The sequence below is a fragment of the Ovis aries genome, chromosome 3 (genome assembly GCF_016772045.2).
Source record: "Ovis aries strain OAR_USU_Benz2616 breed Rambouillet chromosome 3, ARS-UI_Ramb_v3.0, whole genome shotgun sequence".
Lineage (NCBI taxonomy): Eukaryota > Metazoa > Chordata > Mammalia > Artiodactyla > Bovidae > Ovis > Ovis aries.
The window spans coordinates 44,148,224-44,158,630 of NC_056056.1; the positions used below are offsets into that span (position 1 = coordinate 44,148,224).

Here is a 10,407-nt window from a genome sequence, read left to right on the forward strand (position 1 = left end):
AGTGTGTCGGTGACCATAGTAACAGTAGGGCCGAGCCTCCCTCCCGAGCATGCGCACTGCAGAGCGAACGCAGACGCGTCCTCAACAACAATGTACAGCTTTTTTCTTGAGGAGAACTACAACTCCCAAGAGACCGCTCGGCGCCGCCGCACCGCCTCCCTCTGTGGCCCTGCCCTGTCCCCTCCCTCCAGTCCCGCCCCCCCGCTAGTCCCCTCCCCTCCCTCCGAGCGTGGGTCAGAGACCCAGAGGCGGTGGAACCGTCGGGGGGCGCCGCCGCCGCCGCCGCCTCCAGCAGCAGCAGCAGCCTCGCCGCGCGTTCGGATTTGCCTCGAGCCCTCCTGGAGCGCATCACAAGGCGGATCCCGCGGCTCTTCCTCCGCCCGCGGCTTCTCCAGCGTTCGGCTCCGCGGCCAACTTCCCCTCGTTGGGCTCGGCCGGCTGGCGAACAAGGCGGCGGCGGAACGCCGGGCTGTCTGCTCGCGCTGCCCGCGCACGCACACTTCTCCCCCCTCGCTCCGTGTCTCGGGGCCGTGCTGGGAATTCCGGCCACCAGCAATTGTCCGGTGAGTGTGGCCGCAGGAGGGGTCGCGGCGGGGCCGCCGAGGGGTGCGGGCCAGGCAGGCGCGCAACTTCCTCAGCGGCTTACCGGGGCGGCCGGCCGGCCGGCTCTCCCCGCCCGCCTGCGCGCCCCCGCGCCGGAGGCGGCCGGGAGCGGAGTTTGCGGCGCCGGCATCCCGCGCCCTCGCAGGAGGAAGCGCCTTTGTCAGGAGCCTGCCCGGCGCGCCCTCCCCCTCTGCCTGGGAGCGGGCGCGAGGGTGGCCAAGTCCGAGCCCCGCGCCCGGGGTAGGGTCGCCAGCTGCCGGAGGGGAGCTCCGCGGGGGCTGGGAGCGAGACCGAAACCAAAGGGAAACAAAAGGGGTGGTGGGCTTTTCTTTTGTTTGTGCGAAACTGATAACTTCTTTTTCCTTTCCTTACATAACACAGACTTCCAAGTTAGTCATTCTTTTTATTATGATTATTGTCATCATCTCTGCGTGTCCCTCGCGTTTCCTTTCATCTCTGGATCACAGAGCACTTAAAAACATTAATTAATTACACCTCCGGGGCCCCGACGAAACAAGTTAATAAGCCCGTTTCTGTAAGTGGGTAAACTGAGGTTCAGAAGAGCTTGCTCCTCCACCGCACCTGGTGTCTGAAGACCTGAAAGCATTTATGAGTAAGAACTCGTTCTCCAGTGCCCCGTGGAAAAGTTAAAGATGTTCCTTTTACGTATAGGCTAACTAAAGTCTAAAAGAGGTCGGGGTACTTGTTAGGTAGTTCAAACCATAACTCTTCTTACATAGTGTTTGAATTTTAAAACCTCAAAAGTCTCTTGAAAAATGCCCGGAGTGGGGAAAATACTGTGATCATAAACTCACCCATCTAGTTTTGGTTTTTGTACATGTAGGTTTCTTACAAGGCAGACTAGCAGGGATGGGGGATGGGGGTGGGAGGACAGACTTTTTAACGTAGGCTTCACAGATTTTAATCACTGCACACAAGGAAATGTGTCTTGGTTTTAATAGCACCAACAGCTTTCCCATCGTTTAGTCATCAGATAATTGAGTGAGCGCTTTATCCATAAGGTGCTGGTTGTGCCAAGAACTGAAGCTTTAAATATACGAAAAGGTCATCTATTTGTTTTGGTTCAAAGACGGTGTACTTCTCTTAGTCTGCAGAATGTTATTTTTTCACAGCAGCTGATCTTTTGTTTAAGAACTGGCTTTGTCTTTTTCTACATTGTGTATGTGTTACCTTAATTGAGCAGAAAGATTAGAGTGTTTTTGTTGTTATTTACTTTTCATAGTAGTGTGAATTTAAATTTTTGAATTGTGGAGAAGGTTCAGTTTCTCCAGTTCTGGTTTCAGTTTATGGCGTTTTCTTTGTAACTAACAAAGAGAAAATGTTTTCTCAGAGTGATCAGATTTATATCTTTCAAAACATTGTCCGTCTTGTACAAATACAGCATATAAATCCCTTATGTTTTTTACTCGCACCAACAACCTCTTGTGGAGGAAGATAATTCTGAAGACAAGTTTATTTTGGTAGTTGACCCAAACTAGAAGGTAGTGCAAATTTAAATCAAGCATCATTTCTACTAGTTATTTCCTGAGGTGAATAATGATCAGAACTGTAATAACAAGACTTTTTCTTATCTGCAATTCTCTTGAATTTAATTTTGTATTTTATAGTTGCCCCTAGATTTTAGATTCTGGTGATTCCATCAGAAAAGGGAAAGATGTTCTTATTTTGATATTTCCCCCCAGTCTTCTAACCTGTTCTCTTTCTGTTCTCTTTCTGTAGTATCTTGAAAGAGATCTTGGCTTTAAAACAGACAGTTGGAAAATAGAACAGTTAAGTGTATGGAAAGATGCATGTAGTGAAGTGCTTATAATGCTAAATCTAATAAATTTAAGACTTTTAAAGAGAAAACTGTCACCTGGATTTTTATTAATAATACAGAAGTGCTGTCATATAATAATAGTGGTATTTATTGACTTTAAAAAAGAAAAAGAGATCCTGGGAATTGTCTCTTTGTGGAAGATTTGGGGGCAGGGAGAAATCTGTGCTCTCAATATCTTCATTGAAGTGCCCTTACAGTTGGTTAAGTTGAACTTTCTCTGCAGCGTTTACAAACCAGATTTACCAAAGGCATTTATTTGCTTTAAGAAAGCTACTAACACAATGTCTGCTCAGTCACTGGAGTCCAAAGGCAGCAGTTAGTGTTGACCGTCAAAAGGCTGGCATTGCAGGTTTTCCTAGTTTCTTTGGAACCCCTTAAAGGAAATGACTGAAAAGTACAGGGAAGGGAACTGAGTCTAGTATGCTAAATGCTGCTGAGCCAAGTTTCAAGGGGAAGCCTAAATATGCTTCCATCTGTCTTTGTTTCACCTTCCTTTCAGGTTGTCAAAATATCACTTCTATATGAAGAGTTCTGTGAATTCAGAATATGCCTTATTGTGGTTGTCCAGTAGGTCAGATGATAAGGACTGTAGTAGTCATGCTCTGTGAAGAACTGTTTTCAGACAGAAGCTTCTGTAGCTAAGAAGAGATTTTAATCTGGAAGACTTTGAACACTAACATTCTCACATAATATGCCTTATCATGGCACATCAGTAGAGACCTTTTCTCATAGAGACCTTTTCTCATATTTATTGAATCAGAAAGACTTATATGGATTATTTTGTTACATCTGTTGTAATTGTATCTATGAAAACAATGACAAGCACATGATGGCACTGAGAGGTGGTGCTAGAAGTTTCTTTGGAAAAAATCATGCTGATCCATGAAGTTACATTTGTGTCTTTTAATGAGGAGAATAAAAAAATTTAAAAGCCAGTAGAAAAAAGAAAGAAAATCGGTAGAATGAAGGAAACCTGATGAAGATACTTTTAAAGAGTACAATATTACAGATTACTGGCAACAGTATGTAAGGGACAAAATTCTAGCTAAAGTCAGTAAACCGTGAATTCCGCTTAGCATTTTCTGTTTATAGATCACTAGCCTTGTTTTCCAGATTCTCTCTAAATATATCACATGAGAAATGTAAATAGAAATCATTCCTTCAAGGGATTTGAGTTGTTGGGAGGTTGTTTTTTTTTTTTTTTTTAACACACATGGTAAGGGGGGTTTATTGTTTTTCTTTGTTTTCTGTTAGAGAATAGTTTCCCCCAGACTAATGTATAGGAACCTCAGTGCAAGAAATATTGGATACTGAAATATCTAGATATAATTTCAGGTTGTACCACTAGCTTTTATATATATATTTATTCTCTTGAAAGAGCAGTTCTAATAATTGTTTCTTCCAGAGGTTGAAAATAATTGCACGTAGTAGGTCTTACATAGTTTTTGTTTTTGCTGAATGAATTTGCAAGATAAAGAGAAAGCACAAGATTTCTTGAGTCAAAGAATTTATTTCATTTTAAATAGAAGTAACTAATTGAAACATGAACATCTGATTGAAGCCCTTCAATTAGCATAGCTTTCTTCAGAAATAAACTCAAAGGGAAAGAGCTTCATCAGGTACTTTAAAAGAACTGAATTGCAAATGAGTCTAAGAACTGGTTATTTTTTCAGAATGTTGTACATGTTTTAGATATTTTGCTACGATAAACTCCCATTTCAGGGAAATAGAGTTCTACAATTACTCCTTGTATCACCCCCGTAATACTTTTTTACACTTCAAAATACCATTTACAGAAAATAGAATATGTTGCTGGTGCCTATGAGAAAATCCTGACATTTGTCATCCCCCAGTTAATCGTGACCATCCATGTAGTTAAAAAAAAGTTTTTAATTGAACACACATGTAATGTACTTCCTTCCTTCCTTTTTGAGAAGTTTATTGCTGATCTTTGATTTTATAATGTGCCTCTTGGGATGTTGCTACTTCTAAAAATATGTAGTACCTCCGCTTAGTTTCCCACCATGTTCTGCAGTTTTTCCTATTAATTTTTTGGCTACAATTTGCTTTTCCCTCTAAATTGTCTAAAATGAGCTGAGAAATATTGAAACATACCTGACAAGAAATACAGTCAGTAATTTATTATGCTAAGCTTCAGCTAAATTTCAAAGTACAAGGTTCGTTGAATCTATTTTGGAAATAGAAATGTACTTAATTTAAAGGTGGCTGATATAGCTAGTAGATTTCAACTTGGGTACCAAATCTGATTGCCTGGTGGTGACTGCCTAGAGTGCCATGTAGAAAACATGGAGTCCTGGTTCAGTCTCAGCAGGACAGAGTGCTGTGATTAGCAATTTCTGCTGTGCACGTTTGGCATGAATGCCAAATATTCATTTAGTGTTTTTTGGATGCCTTTTATGTGTCAGGCATTGGTCTAAATGCTAATAGCACACAACTAAAATCTCTGCCTTATGGTGTTTACACCTTAGTAATGACACAGACAATAAAATAAACAAGTAAAATATTTTGTGTTTTAATGACAAATGACCTGGATTCTTTTAAGAAATAAATAGCAAGAAATCAGAGAGGGAGGGGTATTATAACTTTAAAAGCAACTCAAAGGTCATATCTATCAAATGCATTGTATGGTCCTTAGATCCTGCTTTGAGCAAACTAACTGTAAAAGACATTGATGAAAAATTTGGGAAATTTGGACATTGGGATATTTAATGAAAAGGAATTGTTAGTTTTTAGGGTATAATGTATTGAACATGTAATGTAGTTTTAAAACAAGAGCCTTACCTTTTGGAAATAGATATTTATGAATTAAAATATGATATCCAAAGTTTTTACTTTAAAATAATTGGGAGGGGAAAAGAGCATAGATGAAACAGTATTGGCCACGTATTGAAAGTTATTGAAAGTGGATAATGGATACATGAGATTTCTTACTTTCCACTTCTGTGTATGTTTGAAAATTTCTGTAATTAACAGTTTTACACACACACACATAAAGCAGAAAGGGAGAAGAGGGGATATATGGGATGGGAGTGTGGAGATAATAATTATATGAGTAAAGACTTGAAGGAGTTGAGAACAAAAGCCTTGGAGCTAATTTTGGGGCCGGACATTCCAGGTGGAGGGAAGAGCAATTACAGTGACCCTGAGGTTGAAGTTTGGTTGGAAGGCAAGAAATTACAAGAAAATCAGTGTGTCTGTGTTAGAGTGAGAGAGAATAGCAGGGATAGTCAGAAGTACGGGGCTTCCCAGGTGCCAGTAGTGGTAAAGAACCGTCCTGCCAATGCAGGAGACATGGGTTCAGTCCCAGGGTCAGGGAGATGCACTGGAGGAGGGCATGGCAACCCACTTCAATGTTCTTGCCTAGAGAATCCCATGGACAGAAATGTCTGGTGGGCTGTAGTCCTTAGGGTGGCAAAGAGTCAGACACGACTGAAGCAACTTAGCAGCAGCAGCAGTCAGAAATGTAAATGGAGGGTAGAGGAGACCAGCTGGTATAGGATTTAGTTGTCCATCCTTCCTTTAGAGTAAGGATACTTATTTTATACACTTATCTAAAATAAGTCTTTAGCTACCCTGAAAGCTCTGCACTTATTTCAGCAATACTGCTGCTGCTAAGTCGCTTCAGTCGTGTCCGACTCTGTGCAACCCCATAGACGGCAGCCCACCAGGCTCTTCTGTCCCTGGGATTCTCCAGGCAAGAATATTGGAGTGAGTTGCCATTTCCTTCTCCAAAGCAGGCATGCATGCTAAGTTACTTCGGTCATGTCCGACTCTGTGCAGCCCCATAGACAGCAGTCCACCAGGCTCCTCTGTCCACAGGACACTCAAGGCAAGAGTACTGTAGTGGGTTGCAATTTCTTTCTCCATCAACAATACTAGCATTACTCAAATATTTTTGGAACTTTTAAAAAATTGCCTTCTAAGCCAGTTTAAGAGCCACACATGAAAATAGCTCATTACTTTCTATTTACTCCTTGTTTTTAAGGAAAAAGGGGGTATTAGCTACATGGTATCTCATTTTATTTATCAGATATGACTCAGAAAGGCTTTTAGCAGAAAGAAAATAGGAAATAACTTCAGGCTATTTGTGAATATCAGATCTACTCTGAGAAGACCATTTTTGTTTCTGAAAATCAGATCTACTCATAGACTAAAGAGAAGTTTTAATAATGTCCTAGACAGTTGCAGCATCATGTAGAATAAGGATATAACCTGTGAGAATGACTAACATGGAAGAGACTATACTCATTTGGATATTTAAGTTCTGTCTCATACATGAAGACACATAATATATACACACAAGACCATGCGTATTTCTTAATACTTAAGTATTCGAAACAGTCATTGCTGATAAATTGTGTATCATGCATCCAAAATGGAAGAGATAGCATTTATCATCATAATGAAACTGTGTAACTTTCTTGTTGCTATGGCATACATTTGGAATTGAAAGACTAGCATGCATTTAGTGTTAGGAATCTGGCTTTCAAGTCTTCTTGTGTTCATGTTTCAAATCTCAGATTAGTAGTTGTTTCAAGAACATGCTGATTTCCCACAAAGAGCTCTTTTTAAATCTTTATTAAAATTACAGAAAAATCAGACCCTCCATCCTCCAAGTGTTTGAAAGTTCTCCTTCCCCCCCCCCCCAAAAAAAAAACCATCAATAGGAGTTTTTTTAATCATCTACTTATAGGACAATGTAGATGTAAAGACTATTAGTTTTGAAATTTTTTATACTAGTTCATTTTTTTAATAGGAATGTTTTTCAACCTGAGAAACTTAACATTTGAATGCTCTTTAGTAACACTGAATAAAGAAAACATCCTTTTTCTAGTCAATTATGCATAATAAGAAGGCACAATATTTTCTTTATCCAATAATATGATATGTAGATCTCTGCAAGGAGATCAAACTAGTCAATCCTAAAGGAAATCAACCCTGAAGGAATGAAGCTGAAGCTGAGGCTCCAATACTTTGAAGAGCTGACTCATTGGAAGAGACCCCGATGCTGGGAAAGAGTGAAGGCAAATGAAGAGTGTGGCAGAGGAAAAGATGGCTAGATAGCATCATCAAACTCAGTGAATATAAGTTTGAGCAAACTCGGGGAGATAGGGACAGGGAAACCCCATGTGTTACAGTCGCCGGGTTCGCAAAGAGTCAGACATGACTTAGCGACTGAACAATAGTAACAACATAGAAATTAATGGAATTAAGTAGAATTTATGAAATTTTATTATATAATAGATTACTAACAGTGACCACTAAGCACATAAATATGTAACTGTATAAGGAATACTTTAACCAAGATTCCTATTTTTCAGAAATTGTTAGGTATCTAGTTCTTTAATTCACTCAAGAGTTTTTATCCTTTTGGTGGATAGATAGGTAGATAGCCAGATCCTTTCTTCATATACTGCACATACTGTTAGGATTAAGCTGCTTGGCTGGATTATTTAATGTGTTTTAAACACTATCCTTTGAGCATGGAACATAGGCCATGTTTAATTTTTGGGCTTTCCACTAACTCTGGAAGTCTTTAACAACTCTGATTCACCTGTGAAATAAAAGTGGTGGTAGTTTTTTGGAAAGGACTTTGAAATTCTAAGAGGTGACTGTATTTGAAATAACAGGCAGTCTTTGATTTTGGTGGTAGGATTATGAAGCTGTTTTCTCATTTCCATTTTTTGTGGAATAAATAGCTTATGAAGGAGGAGAAAGAGAAAGAGGGAAAAGGGAGAGAGCAGGAGAAAGAAGGAAAGAAAAAAATCGGCTCTCACAAAATAGTAACCATGACCAGAAAGCCCTAGTAACTTGGATCTACTTACGTGTCCATGACCTAATGAGCTAAGATTCAAACTTATAAATGCAGTAGAGAGTAGTAATAAGAGTACAGCTTCTCTTTTAAGGAAAAAAGTTGCTTTGCAAAAGGGCCATGTTATATTTCACATTGACTTGAACATTATGACCATGATAAAGCCTATATTTCATTTTGGAGTGAATAATGATGATGGTGATTAACAGTAGTTTATGGAGTTATATGAAAATTCAGTCTGTTACTTAAGCTCTGTTGATGGTTGCAGCATCAGGTTCCAGGTTATTCTGTTCACCTTGCGCGTTGCAAATACTCATTCCACCTCTGACTTCATCTCTCTCTCATGCTTCTCTCCACTCTACCACTGGCTCTGTTTATCTTCCTTTGCTAGCTTTAGGAGAGCCCATTGCTCTTCCACGTTTTTTTCTGCCATTTTTTATACTTATAAAGTGGATTTGGAATGAATTAAGGGCCTAAAAGAAGTGACATGTAGATTGCAAGTGTAGTACTTTTCCTGTGTGTGTGTCTTACCTAGTTAGCTTCTTTTTATCTTTTCTTGCGCTTTTTATGGTACATGTTCTAGTGGAGAGATAGTATATTGTATCAGCTGGCACTCAGAGATAACTGACCTAATAAGATGGAATGTTTTTTGAACTGAGTAATGTAGGAAATAGTAATAAACTCAGCCTCATAAGTTAATCCTGCATCCATCCATAGTCTATACCTCAGCTAGCCTAGTGGATTTTCAAAAGCTGTTTTCAGCTTTTGGTGTATGTTGTTGTCTTTTCTGAAAATGTCAAACAATCAAGAACTTCATCATCACTGTAATAATAGTTAATCATAAATAGCCTTGGGGAAAAACTGTCTGGACTTCTGTTGAGCTGTTTTTTGACAGTGGAGAAGAAAGGAGAAAAAGATCAGTAATGTGATGAAGTCCTTTATAACTTCTTCCATCCATAAAGTAAATTATAAGGTGACTGGCCCTGATTTTTTTTGCTAGTTGTAGTGTTCAAGGTATCTATCAGTTGCCTTAATCTTCAGAAGGCACAGTTCAGTTTAATTTTACTTTTTAACAATAAGTGAAAACAATTGGAGGTATGTGATTCTTCAGAACCTTAGAGTTGTACTCCTGGTTCTTGGCAGATACTATCCACAGTACTTCATGTTCCTGTGGGTTTACACCAGATTTAATGAACTACATGTACTGGAAACACTGAGAGCTGATTTTCTTTAATTTTAGACTACAGTTAACATAATGGATTTTTCTTCAGAGTGTCTCTCACTACCATACTTTAAATGTACCAAAGGACTAAAACACCCAAATTACAAAACTAGTTAAGTTTATCATTCATGAGAAAATGTGTGAATTGTGTGTCTTTTATAAAGTACGAGCTGCTAATTAGAAACCACCATCCTATAGACAGACTTCATGTATCTGAAAGCTTTTCAAATTTACTTACTGCTTTACTGTAATTTTCATTTAAAGTAGGAAGATTCAGCCTCTGAATTAGTCCTGTCAGGTCACTGAAGGGCTGTGAATTTTGAGGTAGACTCTTAAACTGTTCAGCAGAGAGCAGATCTGTGATGTCAGTGGCCCCAGATCTTTTTTAATTTCATCACGGACACTTCCTCAACAGAAAGTAAATCCCATTTTACTGAAGCTTCTTGATTGTATCACTTTTAGAAATGGCACACTAGTTTATCTACAGATAGTTGAGCTCTTAAAGACCAGAATTTGCCTCCTGAGGCTGTCTTTTAAATGGCTTCCAAAAAGGATTTGCTACTTTTCCAAGCTGAGTAGGCTGTGAACAATTCAGTATGCCCCCTCATTCTCCTCCTACCTCTTAAATTGAAAGCGCCTTCATAGCACCTAGGTGCCCTGAGTCATCATGGCTAAATTCTAAAGAAGAGTTGTCACATGGAAACACTCACCATGAAGTAAAATTGTCAGAAAACAATCTGAGTCAGAGATCATTCATGGATCACAGTGATACAACTTAGAGGTTGTGGGCTTCATTTAAATCTTTGAATGTACTTTCATCTAAGTCTTTATCATAGGCTTGTAAATTTCAAGGACTTGTTTATTCCCAGTTAAATTTTAATTGGTTTGATTTTTATTATCTACTACATG

At 39.4% G+C, this 10,407-nt stretch overlaps 1 protein-coding gene across 4 annotated transcripts in view; it reads left to right on the plus strand.

Moving 5' to 3' along the window:
- The first annotated feature begins 236 nt into the window (after positions 1-236).
- Positions 237-10,407, plus strand: part of PELI1 (pellino E3 ubiquitin protein ligase 1) — a 57,800-nt gene continuing 47,629 nt past the window's right edge. For all 4 annotated transcript variants that reach the window (XM_060412041.1, XM_060412042.1, XM_004005841.4 and 1 more), the window contains exon 1: positions 237-563. The gene's annotated coding sequence lies outside the window, so the exon portion shown is untranslated. The remainder of the gene's footprint in view (positions 564-10,407) is intronic.